This window comes from Ambystoma mexicanum, chromosome 3p (assembly GCF_040938575.1).
Source record: "Ambystoma mexicanum isolate Mex_15411 chromosome 3p, UKY_AmexF1_1, whole genome shotgun sequence".
In the NCBI taxonomy this organism is placed as follows: Eukaryota; Metazoa; Chordata; class Amphibia; order Caudata; family Ambystomatidae; genus Ambystoma; species Ambystoma mexicanum.
The window spans coordinates 1,237,797,190-1,237,819,373 of NC_090925.1; positions in this window are offsets into that span (position 1 = coordinate 1,237,797,190).

Genomic DNA, 22,184 nt, shown 5'->3' on the forward strand with positions numbered 1-22,184 from the left:
ACCTCATCCTTCTAAGGAGGAAGAAAGACTACACAGACTGGACCCTAAAAGAGCTTTAAGCTTTTACATCTCTAGGCTTTCTAGACTTAGAGTGGACAACCAGTTGTTTATAGGCTACACTGGAAGAAAACTGGGTCAATCAGTAACAAAACAAACAATTTGTGCTTTGCATTTCAGAATGCTACAGACTAGCACAAAAAGACCCACCAGAAGCGTTAAGAGCTCATTCCACCAGAGGCATAGCCTCTTCCACGGCCCTTCAAAGAGGTGTCCCTATAAGGTCCATTTGCAAAGCAGCAACTTGGTCTTCGCTTCACACCTTCTCAAACTTCTATAACCTGGATGCTTCCCGGTCTAGGGAATTAACTTTTGGAAAATCAGTGCTTTATTCTGCCATCTAAAGGCATTTAAACAAAACAAAAAAAAATATGTCTGACCCCTCCTCCAGAGGAACTATGCAAAATACTGCTTTGGGAGCCTATCTAAGATGAGAAATAGGTTGGAGGACACAATCCACTCGAAGAACAAGTTACTTCTTACCTGGTAACGTTCTTTCGATTGGATGTTCCTCCAACGTATTCCTCATCGCCCTCCCAACCTACCCCTCTGTAGATTTTTTTTTTTTCCGGGTTATTGCCATCTCAGATCTCGCAAGGCTGATACCTGTCTGCCGGCACAATCTACAAAAACAGTACAAGATCACAGATACAAAAGAGGGGAAAAACAGAACTTATACACCCGATGATGTCACCCTCGACGGAGGCCTTTGACGACATCAGCGCACGGCGCCCTCTGTCGAATTTTTTTTCTGAAGAGCAGCAAAGCTGATATGATGAGGAATACGTTGGAGGAACATCCAATCGAAAGAACGTTACCAGGTAAGAAGTAACTTGTTCGTCTCTGTACAAGGCTATCAGGAGGATATCCTTGATGTGTCAGACAGGAGGAGACCTATGAGGACATAGATCCATTTGGTCAGAACACAGCTGGTGAGGACCCAGATTGGGATCAGGATCAATCAGGGGATCAGGGCCCTTGGCTATCACCTACAGACACCCCTGACCCGGACCTCATTTGTCTAGACCCACCTTCTTCGTCTCCACAGAGTGAGTCATCACCTGTGGATGACCAAATGTTGTTCTACGCCATTTTAAAGAGAATGGCTGATCATTTCAAGATTGCTACACATGAGGCAGTCCTTGACTATGACTTTGTTGAAAATATCCTCAAGGAGAAGCCTCCCACTAATCAGGCAATCCCCTTACTCATTCTATAAAGAAGCACCTAGCCCCATCTTTGTTATCACCATCCCTCATACAGGCAGTCAACCCTCAGGTTGAAAGATTGTTCTGCCCATCTCCTTCCGACCCCTTGTATATATGGGCTCATGCAAAAACAAAGAGGTGATGGCTGGAAGGTTTAGAATGAATCTTAACCACTGGCATTGCTCTGGGCAACCCTCCAGACCACCGTTCCTCGCCTGCCAAGCCATTACAGAAGGGGAAAGACCATATGCCAATCAGGCTTGGCCCCACCCCAATAGGGGCAGTCCAGCCCGAACTGCAAGGCCACATCCCTTCTGCATGAGACCACAAGCATCCCCAAACATGTTTCGCCCTTGTTGGGGCTCATCAGTGAGGAGTAGCTTGGGTCTCTAGGCCCAGCAGGCACGAGACCCACGTCTGGGCATACCCGCCCCACTCAGGGTGACAAAGCAAAAACAAAGAGGTGATGACTGGAAGGTTTAGAATGAATATTAACCACTGGCATTGCTCTGGGCAACCCTCCAGACCACCGTTCTTCGCCTGCCAAGCCATTACAGAAGGGGAAAGACCATATGCAAATCAGGCTTGGCCCCACCCCAAAAGGGGCATTCCAGCCCAAACTGCTACACGGGGTCATGCCACACTGGACTCCCTGGTGGTTACAACCACTAGAAAGAGGGCAGGCCCTCCACTGCCCACGGCGGAAGCCCCTCTGGATAAAGATTGCAAGAAACGTTATTCCCCCGGGAAACAAATCACTACCTCTGCGGCCTATTCAGCTAGGATCGCAAACAACATAACTCTTCTCGCTAGCTATAGCAACGTCCAATGGGGCCTGCTCCAGGAGGCTCATCTGCGCAGGCAGTCCATCCCAGTCTATCCTTACCTCGACAACTGGCTCATAACAGGGGATTCGTATGGGACATGCCTAACAAATACCCAGAAGACGGTAGATCTGCTCTTCAGCCTAGGGTTCTCAATCAACGAGAAAAAGTCCAGTCCAGGCCCCTGCCAAGTCAAACAGTTTCTGGGGGCTCTAATCTGACCAAAGACGGCCTCGTCTTTCCCTCCAATGAGAGGGTTCAAAACATGCTGTTCCAGATCCCTCAATATGTAGCCAGTCACGAGGTGACCGTACGCAAAGCCATGCAACTGCTAGGGATGATGGCCTCCTGCATCTACCTAGTTCCACACACTCGCTTGCGCATGCGCCCCATGCAAGAGTGACTCTTGAACAAATGGTGTCAGGCCAGCGGACAATGGGACGATCTAGCGGTTGTCTCGGCAGCCCTTGTTCTGTCTCTGCAGTGGTGGTCACGGGAAAACCTTCTGCAGGTGAAAGACTTCACCACCCCCGCAGTAGAAGCCACTCTCATCTCAGACGCATCTCTGATGGGTTGGGGGATCACCTCCTTCATCAGATGGTGACCGTTTTGTGGTCCCCAGTGGTAGCATTCAATCACATAAACTTGTTGGAACTGCTAGCAGTGTTCAAGGCTCTCAAGGCCTTCCAAACGCACCTCCAGGGGAAGACAGTTCTAGTCCTCACAGACAGTACTACGGCCATGTATTACTTAAACAAACAAGGGAGCACTCACTCTCTAGGTCTGTCCAAACTGTCCACGAACATATGGAAGTGGGCTCTCAAACACAAGATGTTCCTCCTGTCACACCATGTTCCAGGGGAACTCAATCTTCTGGCGGACGCACTCAGCAGAGACTTCCCTTCACCCGTAGAGCACGAGTGGCGACTGCACGAGGATATTGTACTCAACGTCTTTGCAGACTGGGGCTTCCCAGAAGTCGACTTGTTCGCCACTCTGAAGAAAGCACATTGCCCAGATTACGCCTCCAGGTACCTTCAGAACCGCTCCAAGGGGAACGGTCTCTGGATTACATGGTCAGGGAAATTTGTCTACGCTTTTCGCCCCCGATTCCCCTGTTCCAACAGAATAGTGCACAAAATGCACCAAGAGCCAGTCAGGATGATTCTGGTGGCCCCGATGTGGGCCCGGCAACCTTGGTTCTCCCATCTCATAACAATGTCAGGCTCCCCTCCCAGGAAGCTGCCATGCCCTTACAACATGCTGTCTCAAGACCAGGCGGAAACACTACATCCATGCCCTCAAACTCTCAATTTAGCAGCCTGGCTCCTGAGGTCATAGAGGTCGGGCACTTCCAACTCCCTCAAAGATGTATGAACATACTAAGAGAAGCACGGAAACCTAACACCAGGCGTTGCTACTCCAGCAAATGGAAGTGCTTTGTAATCTGGTGTAATGGCAAGGGCATCAATCCTATTGAATGCACACCTAAACATATTGTCCTGTACCTAACTCACCTGTTAGATTCAGGTCTGGTTTTCAATTCTTTAAAGGTACACTTAGCTGCGCTCTCGGCGTACACCACGTCCCAGAACAAGGTTTTGTGGTGGACGATTCCAGTAATTAAAGCATTTATGGAAGGGGTAAAAAGGGTTCATCCCCCTATTTCCAACCCAGCTCCCGGGTGGGACCTGAATGTTGTTCTTACCAGCCTAATGGGGCCTCCCTTTGAACCAATGCACAAGGCTAGCCTAAAAGCACTCACCTACAAGACCGCCTTTATAGTGGCAATCACTTCTATATGGAGAGTTAGTGAACTGCAAGCCCTTTCAGTTCAGGACCCATTCATCACGATTCACAAAGATATGGTAGTTTTGCGAACACACCCACACTTTGCACATAAATTTATCTCTAAGTTCCATGTAAAGCAATCCATGGAACTATCCACCCTTTTCCAGAACCTCACTAATGTGGTGGAAAGAAGTCTCCCCACACTAGATGTGAGGAGAGCGGTTATATATTATCTGGAAAAGACAAAGTCACTAAGAAAAACAAACCAGTTCTTTGTTTCAGTGGCAGCTGGTAGAGAACTGGACCCTGTCTATAAATCAGCTATCCCAAAGTGGATCGTAAACTGCATCACACTGTGTTACACTCTTGCCAAGAGAGATCTGCCCTTCAAGCCTAGAGCACACTCTACTCGGGGCACAGGGACTCTTGAGTCCATTTGCAAAGCAGCAACCTGGAGTTCTGTAAACACCTTTACATAACACTACTGCCTAGATACACACTCTAGGTCTGATTCTCAGGTGGGACCAGTAGTGCTAAGACATCTCTTTGCTTCTGTTCCTTCACACATCCCACCACCATCTCTGGGTACTGTTTGCTAGTCAATGCACAGCATGTGATTCTAAGCAGATTCACAAGCATAAGAAGACATGCATTACTCACCGTAATAGCATTTCTGATGATTGTATCTGCTTAGATTCACATGCACCCGCCCTTCCTCCTGTCGTGGAGTGGAAGGAACATAGACATCTTACACCTTCTCTCTTCTGTATTCGCTTGGCTTTTCAACCAATACTTGGCTACTCTCGCCCACTGCATTGGCAATTTCTGCTCAAATTTCCAGTGCTACGCCGACGACACTCAACTAATTTTCAGTCTGCCCTCGGCCGTCTCCTCTCCCTCTCTCATCTCTGACTGCCTAACTACCATTCAAGATTGGTGTGCCGCAAATGATCTTTGTCTGAATGCTAACCAGACTGAGATCCTCCTCATTGGCTCACTGTCACCATCCTTTCCCCTCACTCTCCTGCCTGCCTCCCTTGGTCCTCCTCCTACCCCCACCTGCGAGGCTAAGAACCTCGGGGTCATCTCTGAGGTCTCAAAAAAGTCAAACTTCCTACTGCACCTCCTCAGAGGTACTCTGCCTTTCCTTTCTTTCCCCCAGAAGCTCACTGTCTCCCAAGCTCTGGTTCTCTCTAGGTTGGACTATTGTAACAGCCTCTTTCTAAATCTACCTGCCTCTACTCTCTGCCCTCTGCAACTAATCCAGAACAGGACTGCGAGACTTGTCCTTGGCCTTAAGCCCTGGGATCGTATCTCTCCAGCTCTGAAATCTCTCCACTTGCTCCCAGTGGATGCAAGGATTAAATTAAAAACCCTCTGCATTGTCCACATGTCTTTCTGGGGCCTAGGTCCAAAATACCTTTAGCTATCCCTCCGCAAATACCTCCCCTCTCAAGCTCTTCGCTCCTCTACCTCTAACTCCCTCAGGGTCAGTCGTTTTTCAAAGAAACGAGCTGGGGTAGAGATCTGTCTTCGGCTGGGGCTTCTCTCTGGAATAGCCTCCTTGCCACTCTAAAACTTGATGAGAACCATCTCTGGTTCCGGAAGCACCTCAAGACCTTCCTCTTTGCTTCTGCCTTTGCTCCCCCTCCCCCTGCTGATTCTGCTCTCTCTTGGCACTGTGCACTTGGCCACCCTCTGTTACCCGGGCCCAGGTACCTGCTCACCCTGCCATCGTCCTGCAATGCCTCCTGACCTTCCCTTGCACTGGGGACTGTATCTGTATCCATATAGTCCCTCACAACTCCCATTTTCTTCTTTTTCTGCACTTATCAGACTTACCCAGTCTGTTGCCATTAACACAGCACTTGCCACCTGCTGGCTGCACTACCAATGTTTATCTATTTATTTTATGTATTATTTATTTGTTCTCCTCCGCTCTGCACTTTACACTCTCCACCTTCCATGCACTTTTCCCCTTTCCCTTTCCCATGCACTTGCGCGTTCTCAATGTCACTGGGCCTAGTAAGATCGTTGTTGTGTTCTCCCCTGTTCCCCTCCCTTTCATTGTCGCGCTCTGAAACACTTGTGTACGAGCTCGATACAAATAAAATATATCATATCATATTGTAACAAGATGATTTCCAAGTGGTCTGGGACGTAAAAAGTCTTAGAAAAAAGGACCATACAACGACTTAATATCACAACCTAACAGATGTCAGAAAATACAAATATACCACGTAAAACTATTAAAACAGTGGAAGTGGAACCTCAGTGAAGCAACCACGGTAATCATGGCCGGCCTGCTTACAGAGTCTGTGGTAGAGAATACATTGATTCCCAAGGCCTTACCCTTCTCCCAACAGCAGACATATTATGGAAAAGGAACTAGAAAACTGATCCATCTGAGAGTCCCTGGTCTTCTCCCATTGTCCTAGTCACAGAACCAGAAAAATCTTGGCGCTTGTGTATTGGCTTTGGGAAGCTCAACTCAATTTCCACCTTCGATGACTATCCCATTCCCAGAATTGATGAGTTAATAGAAAGTTTGGGTACTGCCAAGTACATCTCCACACTTGACTTAACAAAAGGTTATTGGCAGGTGCCTCTAAATCTGGGTGATAGAGAGAAAAACGCCTTTTCTACACCATAAGGCTTATTTCAGTTTAAGATACTTCCCTTTGGCCTTCATGGAGCTCCTGCTATGTTTCAACGGCTCATGGATAAAATCTTGAGACCATATGTGGCTTTCTTTGGTACCTACCTCGATAACATCATGGTACATAGCAAGACCTGGCTGGAACATTTCCACCATCTGTGTATCATCGCCGCCCTATACCCTCCAAAAAGGAGGTTTAAAGGCTAATCGCAGAAAATGGCATCTAGCCCAATCAGCAGTCACGTACTTGGGATACTTTGTTGGGAATGGCCTTATTCAACTTCAGGCCGATAAAGTGAAGGCAGTGCAACAAACACCAACACCAAAATCAAAATGAGACCTGAATACTATCGATGGTTTATCCCTAACTATTCCACCCTGGCAGTGAGTCTCACCGATAAACTAAAGAACTCTCAACCTCAAAAATTAATCTGGGGAAAAGAGAACACTGCAGTTTCGAAGGGTTGAAACATATCCTCTGTCAAGAACCTGTTTAATAAAGAGTTCATCCTACAAACCAACACTTCTAAAGTCGGCTTGGGAGCGGTACCATCCCAAGAACACGATGGTATAGAACATCCCATACTCAACACCAGTAGGAAACTCTTTCCTCAAGTACAAATGTACGCCACAGTTGAGCTTGAGGCCCTGGCTACCAAGTGGGCTGTTATCCATCTGAAATATTATCTAACAGGGCGCAAATTGTGGCTCATTACAGTCCATTCACCCCAAACCTGGATGAGCCTTAAAAAAGACTCGAGCCCTCAAGTTATGAGATGGTTCCTCGACTTTAAACCCTTTTGCTTTACGGTGGATCATTGAAAAGGGAAATAACAAGGAAACATGGACTTTTTAATTCAATTCCCACACCATGCTGACCAATCACTTTAGGTGAAAGGGTATGTGATGAATCAAGAGTATTCATCCCTTCTCCCTGCAGGGAAACACCCCCTTTGAGGCAAGGGAGGTGAGCCCGCTCAGTAAGACCCTCCCTAGGAGTCAAGGCAAGTGGGACCTCACTGGGAGTGACTCCCTTCTATGGGGAAGGACTTTAATTCCCATGCAGCACTCCCTAGACAATCAACAACATCTACTTATATGGGATTGACTGTAATACCAAGTAATGTACCCTCCTTTCTATTGACTGCAGGCAATGCTGGATCAAATACAAGACATGAAGTAAAATGGAATACCCCTTTAAACTCTGATGTGTATGTAACTGGGATGAACCGATCGAGAAGGGAGAAAGAGAGAGAAAGCCATATTCCGGGGAAGCCCACTGATGTAGCTATGCCTTTCAGGGGCGTAGTAGTGTAGAGCCCACGGCTGTCAGCGAGGAGAGTACACCAGCGGAGAACGCTGTAGGCAAGAGTTATGAGTGCGGGCGAGCTTGCTGTCAGGACGGAGTCCAGGGGACCGTCATTTATGGTTGTGTGACCACTGGAAGTCTGGGGTGGGCCTGGAGCCTGACCAGCGATGCCAAAACTCTGAGAAATCGGAGGAACAAAACGTCCCGTTGGCAGTGCAACACCGAACAAGCAGACCGAGCAAGATGTCTGGAGCGATCCTGTGGTGGAGTCAAAAAAGCGGGAGACAAAGCCACAAGGAAGTCACTCAATCCCGATGCCAGGTCCCTTTAACCTAAACCCATGGAATGAAGGTATCGGGTAGATCGCGCAACGGGGAGGCAACCTGGACTACAAGTCATTTGTGACAATAATTGCAATATTGCACGTTATGTAGTGAGCAAACACAAATGTTTGTATTGGAAACCACACTATGAAGATGCCAAGTATCATATTTGCAAACATCGGAAGACATTAGGAAAAGACTTTACATATCACTTTGAATTAAGTTGAAGCACCAACCACAGAATTATAAAAAGCCAGGAAAGGGGGAAACCAGTGAAGAAGCCCCAGGGGTGGTAATACCACACCATTGAAAGAGACAATAAAAACCTACAGAGGTACAGACCTCAATACAACAATACAGAAGGAGTAAAAATAAGAGGAAGAGTTTCGAAAGATTATATACAAAAGGATAAGCAGAAGGACATTACATTAACGTTTTAAACATATCTTGCAAGCGTCAGGAGACACGACACAGAGCTGTAAACCACGAGCTACAGAAGCTCATGAGAGACATTTAGCGAGGCCGGAACAATATTACCCATTCACTTGTTTCCAAATACTGAGATAACCAAGACTTGTTGTGCCGCGAGATCCTGTTAGGCCCTGGGGGGGGCGTTATAAATCAGGACAGACACACCGAGGTGGAATGTACATGTTTCTTTATTCATGCACAAAAGTAAAGTGATTAACCGTTCCCTCCCCCTGGCGTACACCGTCACGGGGTGTGCCCACGTGACACAAACATCAGTCTCTTAAAGAGACACGATCAGTGTAACATCACCCCCGGACAAATGTCCTTACAACATTCTCAACATTCTTCAATGAGGCGTGCTGGTTTCTTCACGGCTCGTTGGGGCTGGCTACTGGTGGTTTCTCCTGGACCCTCTTCTGGTCTCTCTGTTCTCTTTGTTCCGTGCCGCGGTGAGAACCTTGGAGGCGTCCATAGCGAATCTCGCGGATCCAGGGACATGGGTTCAGGATCTGGGGGTTCCAGTCTCTCATTTCCTTGGGAGGCTGTGAGTTTGAACTGTGAGCAGTTCCGGGTTATCTCTCGTTCTTCAATTTCAGCAGTTACCATGGTTCCTTTCACTGCCGTGACTTGTAGTGGCCGTGGGGCGAATCTTGGGTCAGTCTTTTTGACCGTTGCCTGTTGTACTAACACTTCTCTCCCACTTGGATATCTTTTGGACGTGCTCCTCTTCTTTTATCTGTCTGGATGCGGGCTCGCTCTTTCCCTCCTGCATCCCTTTCTGGGAATTTTGGATCTGTTTCTGGTTTGTTGGTAGGGTTTCTTATGATTCGTGTGCGAACTTGGTATTTTACCATGAGTTTGGCCGGGGTCCTATTAGTGGCCTCATGTGGTGTGTTTCGATAATCTCGGAGCATCCTGCATAGGGCTTGGTGAGGGTCAACATTTTCTAGTCTGGCTCTTTGCAATGTTTTTTTGATCGACGGCATGAATCTCTCAGCCATCCCGTTGGCTTGTGGCCATCTGGGTGTTATTTTCTGGTGTTTGAACCCTAAGTGATTGGCGAAAGTTGCAAAATCATGACCACAGAATGGCAGGCCGTTATCTGACTTGATGACTTCAGGTATGCCCCATTCACTCACGATTTCTTTAAAAACAGCTGCGATTTGGTTGAAGGCTGTAGATGACGATTTCTTTACGATTGGGAATCTTGAATGTTCATCAATGAATAAGAATAGGTACTCTCCTGACTCTAGCGGTCCATAAAAGTCCACTGCTACTCTCTCCCATGGGTGTTCTGGTATCTGAGTTGGCTGTAGGGGTACCGGTGCTTCAGCTCTGGCCGTGCATTGGCATGCCATGCTGTTTCTTACCCATCGCTCTACTAGCGCGTCAAGGAACGGGAACCACACGTGGCAGCGAAGTTGTCGTTTGGTATTGTCCGCTCCTCGGTGTCCTTCGTGTGCTGTCTTTATTCTTTCCGACCTCAGGGCCGCTGGGATTACTATCCTGCACCCTCTGAGAAGTATGGCTTTATCCTTGATGGCTAGTTCCGTGTGAACTTTTGCCAGCCTTTCTAGTTCATCTCGATTTACATCTGGATGTGTTGCCAGCAACCTCCTGTAGTCCTTCCACTTGTTGTGTTCAGTAAGGTCGATTGCCAGGGCCATGGATGGATCAGCTGCTGACGCCAATGCGACGGAGTCTAGAATTATTGCAGGAGGCAGTGCATTTGTGGTGACGTAGCTTATGTACTCTATGTCGCCTTGTCTTGGTGTAAGTCTTCCTGTTGGTTGTCTAGATAGGTAATCGGCTGGGTTGTGTTCCCTCCCCCCCCGGACGATGCATGATTTGGTAATCGTATTCTTGTAGGCAAATGCCCCATTGTTCAATTCTGGGGGGCATTTTCGTTCGTGGATTTCCAAACAGTGAAAGTAGGGCTTGATGGTCCATGATTAGGGTAAATTTCTTTCCTATTATAAAATTGTGAAAATGTTCACATGGCCAGACTGCTGCTAGGCTCTCTTTTTCTGCTTGGGAGTATGCGGACTCGGGGGGCGCCAGAGCCCTACTGGCGTAAGCCACTACATGTCTCGGGTGAGTGTCAACTCCATTGGTCTGGGCGAGAATGGCTCCCAGTCCTAAAGGGCTTGCGTAAACCACTTTTTCGGTGTGCCAGTCTGGATCGAAATAGGCTAGTTTTCTGGCTTCTGCTAGGGATTGCTTGATGGTGTCGAAAGCATCTTGGCATTCAGCTGTCCAGGCGAAGAGCATGTCCTTCTGGAGGAGCTTTCTGAGCAGTTACGTTATTGTGGCATAGTGCGGAATATATCTCGCACAGTATCCTACCATACCTAGGAATGATCGTACGTCTGCTATTTGCCTCGGTTCCTGTAAATTGAAGATCGTGGCAACCTTGTCGGGGTTTGGGGTCATTCCATCTGCAGAGAATATGTGGCCAAAAAATGTTAACTTGGTTTTACTGAATCGGCATTTTTCAACGTTCAAGGTGAGGCCCGCATCTTGGATGGCCTTGCATGTTGCACGGAGAGCGACATCATGTTCTTCCTTTGACCTACCATACATTAGAATGTCGTCACTGTTGTTCAGTGCCCCTCTGATTGGCCGAATGATCTGTCTGATGGCTTCATGGAAAATTTCTGTGGCTGATGATATGCCGAAATGTAGGCGCTTGTATTGGAATAATCTGTCATGCGTGGCGAAGGTGGTAATGACTCTCGAGTCTGGATGGAGTACCATCTGGTGGTACCCTTGATTCAGGTCTAGTTTTGAGAATAGGGTCGGCTTATTTATTTGGACGATCATGTCCTCGATTCTGGGGCCTGGGTGTCGTTCACGCTGAATTGCGGTGTTGGCTATGCGCATGTCCACACAAAGTCTGAGTCGTCCTCTGTCTTTTGGCACAATTACCAATGGGCAGACCCACGGGGTCGGGCCTGTCGCTGGTTCGATTATTCCATCTTCCAGGAGGAGTCCGAGTTCAGCTGACACTGCAGCTTGGAGGTGGAAGCCGACTCTCGTTGGGTGTTGCGGGACGGGCCGGACCGTGCGATCAATGTGGAGTTTTACTGGGGGTCCTTTTAGTTTCCCTAGACCTTTGCAGATGAGGGGGAATTCTTTCATGATGGTGTCTTTTGACATCATGTCAGTATCCCTGAGCCCTGATCGAACATTGGGCACGCTTTCTTTTTTCTCTGGTGTTGATTCTGTCGAATGGATTTTGTCGCCTTCATGCACATGTAGGTCTATGAGGCCTAGGCAGGAGGCAGTTCTATAACTGAGAAGGCATCTTCCTTTAGTCGGACTGCGAATTACGTGGATGTTCGTCGTGGTAGAGTGGTTGTCGTGGATGAGGCGGCGACCAAACGACCCGATTGTTTGTAGAGGGGGGCAGCGCCCCACTGATATCTTGGAATCGGATGGCGTCAGGGCTGGTTTGCTGGGTATTTGTGAAACTCTTTTTCACCCATTATGTTGACAGTAGCTCCTGAGTCAACCAGGAAGCAGAATAGTTTTCCTCCTTTATCCACTGGTATCTTGGGTGCTTCACGTGCTTGTCCTGCATCCATGATAAGGTTGACGTATTCGTCCTGCGGATAGTGGCCGTTTTGGTCGCCTTCAGATTCGAGGACTTGCTGGTCCACCTCGCAGTGCGCGAGGGGTGCTGGGGGCATTTCATATTCGTCTCTTAAGTGGGATACTTGCTCGTATCCTTCAGTTCTCTGGGTTACATCCAGTGCATAGACATCTTCAACCACTCTGACATACCTTCTCGGGTTTTGTTGATATGGTCGTGCTTGGTAGGCTTGGGCTTGTGGGTTCCTACTGGGTTTTTTGAACTGGGGGGCAACCGGTGGCCTTTGTGTCAGAAACGGTCTGTCCTCCCTGCAAACCGATTGAAAATGGCCTTCTCTGCCAGAGTTGCCGCATCTCTGGGACAGTGCGGGGCAAGTCCCTGCATGAGGGAAAGCCATCCCACAGAAGTAGCATTAGCGTTGAGTTCTTGATGTCATTGGGTAGTTGGGATTGTGGTTTCTCTCCCCAGCTCTGGCGGCGTTGGATTGCATTGCTATTGTTTCGTTTTTGTCTTGTTTTGTGGAGGTGGTGCCTGTTATCTGTGCCACTTGTTTTTCGACCCTTTCTAGGATTCTTGCCATCTGGCTGACATCTTCAATGGTGATGGGCTATTTGAGAAGTCGTTTCTTTAGGGCCTGGGACACACATCCTTCAATGACTCTTAATCGTATGGCCTCATCGAGTGAGAAGGCATGGAACTGGCAGTTTGCTCCTTTTATTCGTAGGCGGGTGACAAACTCATCAACTGTTTTGTTGATCCTTTGTGTGCACTGATTAAAAATGTACCTTTCATAGTCTCTATTGGGCTCAGTCACTAGCCTTCTATTTAGTGCCGCGATTAATGCTGGGAAGTCAGCTTGTTCAGCCGTTGGAATGGTTTTCAACAGGACTTTGATGTCATTCCCTGCAAGGTTTAGAAACATGCTGCGTAGTCTTGGTGACTTCTCTTCTCCTGCGGCATCGATGAAGGTATTGAAATCCTCCAGCCACTCAACCCATCTTGGACCTTTGTCCGCTTGCGGCATCATGGAGAAAGGGGGGGGGGCATGCACCATGCTGTGGTAGCTGTGCTCCCTGTAGGAGTAGGAGGAGCTGGAGCTTGCTGATCTTGAGGCGAGCTCATGCTGGCGTTGATGGGTGTGGGCCACTGATGGGCGTCTATAAATGGGTCTCTTGCGGTGGTTGCGGCCGGTAGGGTGTGCTAGCTGTCGGCGCGGGGTGTCACCCACCTTTCAATAGGAGTCTGCTGGAGCCTGCCGTGCCTCGGATGTGACAGCTGGCAGATTGCCGTGCAGTCAATGGGCCTCATTACGACCCAGGCGGTAAGGGGTTTACGGCAGCGTAAACAGCGCCGACCCTTACCGCCTGAGTACGAGGTCCCTTAGCGCCATGGAGCTTTTAACACCTGCTTTTAGCAGGTGTTAAAATCCATGGTGCTAAGGGACCATGGAGTTAATTACGCCAATTTACGGTGGCGTAATTAACGCCTTCCCCACTCCCATTATGCCCTATGGGGCAAAAATGGGAATGGGGAAGGGTAAATGGGGATTGGGGACTTACCGCCCCGCCAAGGTCGGAATGGGGCGGTAAGTCCGCCAACCACCATGACGTAAACATAGTTTACGCCATGGTGGTAAAGTCACGGCCCAGGCGGTAACTTACCGCCTGGGTCGTAATGAGGCCCAATGTGTGGGGGGGCACCTCGCGGGCGCCCTGGAGGAGTTGTCTTCACTGGAGTGGGTGGATGGGCCTGGGATCAGGCGCACAGCTGCTTACAGGAGAGCCTGGGATTAGTCATGCAGTTGCACACGTGGTTTGCACGTGTGTCTGGAGGAGAAGGATGAGGACGGCCTCTGGAAAGGCGGGTCGCCAATGGCGCACGTGTTATTTTTCACGTGGCCGTGGGCATACCAAGAAAGGAGAGTGAGCCTGGAGTCGGGTCGCTGAGCGGGGGAGGAGGAGGAGGAAGAGAGCGGGTGCGGGATCACACGCTCCGGCACTGTAGGGCGGGCCGGGATCGGCTCGTAGGAGGTAGGAGGAGGAGGAGGTGGGCCTGGGATCAGGCGCGGGCGTCCATAGGCGGATGGTGCCTGTGACGCGCTTCCGAACGGGACTACTGTCGGAAGGTAAAGGAGGAGGAGGAGGAGGCGGTCTGGGGAAAATACCTCGTCGCCAGTTGTTAGGCCCTTGGGGGGGGGGCGTTATAAATCAGGACAGACACACCGAGGTGGAACGTACATGTTTCTTTATTCATGCGCAAAAGTAAAGTGATTAACCGCTCCCTCCCCCTGGCGTACACCGTCACGGGGCGTGCCCACGTGACACAAAAATCAGTCTCTTAAAGAGACACGATCAGTGTAACAGATCCCTGAAGGAAAGCTGTAGTACTTTGCTGATCATTGTAGACTATTAAACTGTTGGACAGCATATTAATTAGGAATTTTAGATAATTTTATATCTAGAATTGATTTTATTTTGATTTGCTAGAACTGTGCTCATTTAAGATATTGCACCTATATTTACTGAAATGTGCTTTTAGTTACCCTTTTTCATCGCCTTTATACTCTTAATTGAAAGTCTTTGGGCCTCATTACACGATAGGCGGTAAGGGTTTACCGGTACCGGTATTCTACCGGTACCGGTAAATCCTTACCGCCTTACTACGAGGTCCCTTTGCGGGTTGGGGAATTTAACACCTGCTTTTTGCAGGCGTTAAAAACCAACCCGCAAAGGGACCAGTGGAGCTAATTACGGTACCGCAATTTGCGGTACCGTAATTAGCGCCTTCCCCATTCCCATAGAGCCCTATGGGGCAAAAATGGGAATGGGGAAGGGCAATGGTGGAAGTGGGAATTACCACCCCGCCAACCTTGGAATAGGGCGGTAATTCCCCTTTCCACCAAGGCGGTGCCGGTATTTTACCGGCATGAACCATGGCGCTAATAGCACCTTGGTTTACCGCCTACCGTGTAATGAGGCCCTTTGTGTCTCAAGGCACATCCTGCATCTTGGTACGACCATAGGAACTTGAACTACATTTCCCATTATTTGTGTAGTTCGCGTACATTCATATCCCTCGGATAGGCGTGTTAGTGCTGGCACATCAGGGTATAGCCTGTCTGAGCTAGCTCATGCTTCCACGTTCGGCGTTTTGGCCACTGGTCTTGTCGCTGGAGCCAGCTTTTATACTTGTAAAGTACGTGCCTATTTTGATAGTTATGAAGCAAAATCTGCAGATTATTTCATTTTTGTTAGCATGGAAGGCTGCAAGACAATCAATTGTAGATAAATACCTACAGATGTATACCGACGATCCAGTTAAGATGATCAGTTAAGAAATGCATAGTATCTTGAGTGAATACTCTCCGCTGAAGGCGGAATCAGATTCGTCTGAAAACGCAACTGATATCCAAACAGAGGATTCAATTAATGGGACAGATGAGATAACTACAGATAATCATTATAACTCTATTGAACAGCTACCTCCTCATCCGGCCACACTATATAGTAGCCCTGGTACCTTGGAGGCTCCCTAGGATAATAATAATACCAGCCTTGGAAGTACATATGCTAATGAACGGAAGCTGTGGAACCGATGTCGTTAAATGGACTTGCATTGAAAATAGCCTTACTCAATACCCGTCCTTTAGAGAAATCAGCTATTGATGCCCATGATTATATACTTGATAATGAGGTTGATATCATGGCCATAACCGAAACATGGCTCAAAGACTCAAGTGGTCCAGTTATTGACTTGGCAACTCTGAAAGGTTTTACATTTTTTGGCCAAAATAGGGATCTAGGTAGTGGAGGCTGAGTTGCACTTATAGTCAAGGAGGAATTATGTTTTTTCCGATTCTCCTTGCCTTGTGAAGTTTGCAAAATAGTACATTTGAAAATCAACTCCTCCCCACTACATTGTTCTCACTTCTTTGTGATATGCGGCCGCCTAATGAGATGTCTAACTTCATTGAAGATCTTATGGGTATAATGGCAGGCTTTAGTAAACCCAATGCCTCTTCCCTGCACTTGCACGATCTGAATGACACAAGACCTAGTAAGATCATTGTTTCGTCCTCCCTGTGCCTTTGTGCCTTGTCTTGTTGCGCCTAGAAACACTTGTGTATAGGCACGTTATAAATGACTCATCATATCATATAATACCCCATTAATGGGAGACTTTAATAGGTGGAGGGGAAATGATGCAGACAAAGAGGCTGCCTCCTTGGAACAAACTCTTAAAGTTATGGACGTGGTCACATAATGAACCTACACATATCAAAGGCATTATTCTGGACTGGGTCGCATCCAGAAATCTACAGACTAATTCTATATGCACTGATTCCTGCATCTGGTCCGATTATTTAGTTATTCATTTCCAAATAGCGCTGCCAGGGAAACAGGCCCTGCAGGGCAACCCGCCTAAAAGAATTATGAGTAGGAACCTAAACAAAGTTAGCCGGGAAGATCTTAATTATTTCTTTTTTTGTTTTTAAACAATTTTTATTGATTTTTCAAACATGCAAACTCAACAATGTACATTTTAATAATCACAAGCAAATGCAAATAAATCAACCTTAACTACCCCCCCATCCCCAACACCCATCTGCTGCTGCCCCCTATGGCCCGACCTTACACTTCCTATCATGGTCCCTACTTGGGCCTCATCACGAGTTGGGCGGTAACGCCGGCGCTATTAGCTCTACCGCCAAACCCCTCTGCGCTATTAGCGCCGGATCACGGGTTTGGCGGAAGGGTTATTGCCCATTCCCCATTGGGCCCATTCGGGAATTCCTCATTCCCCATTGGGTCCAATGGGGAAAATTCACGCTATTACCGGCGGTGGATTTCCCGCCAGCGGTAATCGTGCTGCAAATTGGCAATTTTGCCGCAGATTTCCCCCCAGCTCAGAGCTAGGGGGAAATCCGCCAAAGCCATGATCTGGTGGACCCTTAAATGCAGCGGTAATAGCGCTAGCACCGCATTTAAGGGTTACCGCCAGACTCGTGATGAGGCCCGTAGTCTATGCCACTGCTACGGTGGCAACGTCTTCACTTACTGGGATCTCACTCTCCTCGGTATCATGCAGAGAGGCAGCCAATTTAGCTAGAAGATGTTTCCACATATCAACACCTCTCACTCCCGGTTCCTCCTCCCTGCCGGATGCCTCCAACCACGCCACTGTTTCCGCATTAGCCCATTTTAACAGATCCCTCCACCATATTCGCGCTACCGGTCTTACCAGTGCTTTTCATCCCATTGCTATTCTCCGTTTTACCAAAACATATGCTAAATCCTTCAGCCTGCTTACGTGTTTTGCCCGCTTGGGAAGCACCCCAGCAGGCAGGCTTTCAGGGTATCTACGTCTAACATGATCACAGCCTTCTCCAAAAGCTGTGCCACCTCCCTCCAGAATCTGCACATTTCCACGCATGCCCAAAACATATGCACCAAGTTAGCGTTTCTCTCCCCACATTTTGGCAACGCCTGGTCTCCTGTCTGGTTAAACCTGGCTATTTTAAATGGGGTTAAGTATGCCCCATGTGTCACATACAACTGGATCTGCTGGAGTCTGGCGTTTCGCGATACCTTCTTATGATACCTTTTCACCTTGTCCCATTCCCCATCTGACAATGGTGCTCCCAGGTCTGCCTCCCACCTCCCCCGGACTTGTTGCATTTCTCCACCTACTGCAGTCATCACTAACTCATATAGACAGGAAACCTCGTGTCCCCCTTCCGATACATCGCAAAAGGACTCAACTCCCTATTCGGCAGCATCTGGGTGTCGGGATCTGGCCATTTCAGTTTCAAGCCCACTAACGGTCTAGTTTGTGTGATGTACTGACCCCAAAGTATCCCAGCTTCCACTACCAGCTCTTCAAATCTCTGGGGTTTACCTTCTTCAAGCACATCTCCTACTGTAGCTACTCCCATGGGTTCACAACTTTTCCTTACATTCTTCCTGGTCTGTTCATCTGCCCCCGCGAGCACCACTAGCGGCACCTGAAGGGAATATGGGTCTGCAGAGCCCAGCAGTCGCATTGCCCTACGCCATATGTTGCAGCCCAGATGCAGCAAAAGTGCCCACTGGTTTTATGCACGTCCGGTAGCTATATCACTTCCTTCAAGAAGAATGGTCTGCCCACTGTTTTCAGCAGCTTCAATTCAGTAGTCGGTTCATCCGACAGCCATCTGGCTACATATTGTAGCTGACTGGCTACAAAGTATACCTCTAAGTTGGGCAATTTAATACCCCCCCCGTTCATGTGAGTTCTGGAGCTTCCATAATGCCACTCTGTTCCTTGACTTGTGCCAGATGAGGCTACGGCATATGCCGTGTAATTTACCCAAAAACTTTATCGGAATCGCAAAGGGGACGTTGGTGAAATAATGCAGCAGTCTCAGTAGCACCACCATTTTCAATAGTGCCGCGCGCCCCATCATGGTTAATGGTAACCTCCACCAGAATGTTATGCTCTACTCTATCCTCTCCAGCGCTTTCTCTGTGTTGTGCTTATGTTCCCCCCTAGGGTCATGATATATGTCCACTCCCAGGTACCTGAACGTTGCTAGCTCCCATTTACTAGGCAGCACTGCCAGACTGCTTATGGGCTTCCCTCTGTATCCCCCCAAGGGGTACAATCTAGATTTCTGGGGATTCACCGATATATCAGACACCAAGGAATACCGTGCCAGCACCTCTGGGACATACTGTACATTCTCTTCCGGATAGCTCAGTTACAGCAGCATGTAATTTGCATAAAGCGAGACCAAGTGTCTCCCGTCCTGCGTGCTTACTCCCACCTCCCTGAATTCTGCCCTCAAATAAGCCGCTACTGGCTCCACCGCCTGGATGAAGAGCATCAGGGACCATGGACACCCTTGTCTCGTGCCTTTACTTAGCTGCCATCACTCTGAGATTACGGAGCCCGTTTTGACTCTGGCCAACGGGGCGTTATACAGCAGTTCCACCCATCATATGTACACAGGTCCCATGCTAAAAGCCTTCAACATCGCCAGCAGCCAGGGCCATTTAATGGAGTCAAAAGCCTTCACAGCATCAAGTGAAACCACCACCACCTCATCTGCATTCCCATTTGTGTAATCTATTATGTGGTGCAGCCTCCTAAGGTTGTCGGTTATATTTCTATGCAGCACATACCCCGTCTGGTCCGGGTGGATAATCTTACCTATCATCGGTCTCAGCCTCATTGCCATGACCGCTGTAAGGATCGTCCCATCCTGGTTCAGTAGTGACAGGGGCCTGTATGACCCACAATCAGTGTCTAGCTTATTAGGTTTTAGGAGGGGGACAATGAATGATTCTCTCAGTGATTCGGGCAACTTGCTGTTACGCTCACCTGGTTTCTGCCGAGGCCTTGGGGCACGGTTGCAACCCTCCCGGGGGTGAGGTCGCTTGGGTCCGACTTCGCCCTCTGTGCTTATGTGGTGACTGGTGGTAATAGGTGATGCTGCTCGGGACTGCTCCTGCGTGGAGAATAGGGGGCATGAGTATGCCAGCTTGTGCGTCTGATCCCCTTCCAGACCCCTTCTCCCAAAGCCTGGTAGCCGTGGGATGCGATGTCCCTGGAAAGCCCACTTGTTGATTAGTTTTGGTGAGCACTCTGTCCTGCTGCTTCTGGCAGGGGTGCTTGTAGGATCTGGACCGAGTTCCTTCACTGCTCCCTTGCACGTGGTAGTCCAGTCCTGCTGCAACTAAGCCACTATACTTCAGGTAAGTGTTCCTGTTTGCCTTTGTCTTTCCTCGTCTGTTTTTGTTGTATTGTAAAGTTCGTCGTCTTGTATTGCTGTCCATTCCACTTTTGATGTTTGCTCTTTTGTGTTTCTTCCCTTGCAGGTGATGTTGCCGGCCCGGCAGAAGCTGCGGACCTCGAGGCGGCAGCCGGAGGGAATGAGGAACGAAGCTGCAGCGGTACAGTAGCTGGTAAGTTAACTAGGGGGTGCGCAGGGTTCAAATGCAGCATGGCCATAGGACGGATGTTCTAACCTTGTCTTTCTTCTTCTTCACATGGTCCGAGTTCGTGGATGTGGAATGCGGTGCTGCAGCGTCAGGATCAAGAACACTGGATGTCAGGAGATGAGTCTGCAGATGAAGCGATGAAGCACTGGTTTCCTGGAGGTGAGAAAGCAGGAGAACACCTGGTTTCAAAGATAAGTAAACTAGTCCAAGCAGCGGTGAGCGTCACGTTGCATGCTAGTGCACAGTAACGCGAAGCACCGGCCTTAAGGATGGAGCAGCTTATAAAGCTGAGATTCTGAAGCCACGCCCACCAGGTTCAGACTTCCTACCACACCCTGCCATTCCCGGATGAGTCAGCACATGAGGATGTTTTCTGGAATAAAGGCCTTCAGCTCCTGGAAAGTTCTTGTAAAATAAAAGCACTCTTGCACTGAAATAAATTGTTCCTGCTGACATCTCTAAATGAGCCAGAGCCTCTGTGTTTATGGGTCCCAAAAGGACATAAGTGAGTCAAGTGACCCATTGCCCCCATCACTAGATGGTGTGGTTTTTGTGTTCTGGGGCCTGCGGCATTACAGTTGCCTTGTTCTAATGCCTCATTTAACATTGCCAGCAATAGGGGAAGGATATCCGCCCTATACTCTTTGTACAACTCAGTGGGGAGCCTGTCCAACCCTGGGGCCTTGTTGGTGGGCAGCCCTTTAATCACATTCCCCAGTTCGTCTATTGTGATGGGGGCTTCTAGTCTGTCCCTGTCCTCTTCGGAGAGTCGGGGGAGGCTTATCTCCGATAGTGTCTCTTGTATATCCACCACTTCCTCCTCCATAGGCACCCTGTACATGTCCCTGTAAAAGTCATAGGAGCACTCGTTTACTTCCTCATGAGTCTCTCACAAGCACCCATCCGCCCCTTTCACTGCCCGTATCGGTTGCGGTGCAACCTCGCTCTTATATAACCATGCTAGTAGGTGGCCAGGCTTATTCCCGGCTGCGTGTTGACGCTCAATATATTTTCTATAGCTCAGGTTACCCAGCCTCTCCCACTGCCTCATACATTCCTGCTGGAGGCATAGCGATTCCCTTGCTTCCTCTTGTGTTCCCTTCGCAGTTTTCATCATATCTTCCAATTTCTGCTCTGTCTTTTGCAATTCTCGCACTATTTCCTCCTGTAACCCTCTAGACCTGGCTCTTCAACCGCTCCCCGAACCACCACCTTAAATGGTTCCCACAGCAACCTTGCCAAACTCACACTCCCGGTGTTGTGTGTAAAATATTTCTGCACTAACAATCGCATGTGGTCTCGGAACCCTGCATCTTTAAGAGCTTCAACTCTAAGTCGCCAGGTAGGAATCCTAGCACAGGGAGGCTGTATTTGCCACGTGATGAGTAGGGGCGCGTGATCGGACAGGACTCTAGCCTTATATTCAGCGTGTGTGAACTTGTGCATCGCCTCCTCTCCTGCAAACACATAGTCCAGCCTCTTGTACAGGTTTTGTGGGGCTGAATAATGTGAATACCTCTGGTCTAGTGGGTGCAATTTCCTCCATTTGTCTACCAATTTCAGGTCCCGTAACAAAGCCTTTAATACTTTAGCCACAGGGGATGGATGAGGAACCTTGTTATCCAACCTATCTTTCGTCGGGTCTGTAGTACCGTTAAAGTCCCCCCCCATATGAGCCCACACTCTCTGTGCGGGCTGATCTTGGGGTATAGTGCCCTAAAATAATCTGTGGTGTTCTGGTTCGGGGCATATGTATTTATGACACAAATCTCTTTATTCTCAACCATGCCCCTTACGATTACCATCCGGCCATCATTATCTACTGCGGTTTGGAGGACCTTAAATGGGACCCATGGTGCTACCCAAATCAGGACCCCTCTCGCATACATTGAGTAGGCCGTGCCCACCGTTATGCCCCTCCATTTCCTTGTCAGTGTGTCTAGTTTATCTTTGGCAAGGTGAGTC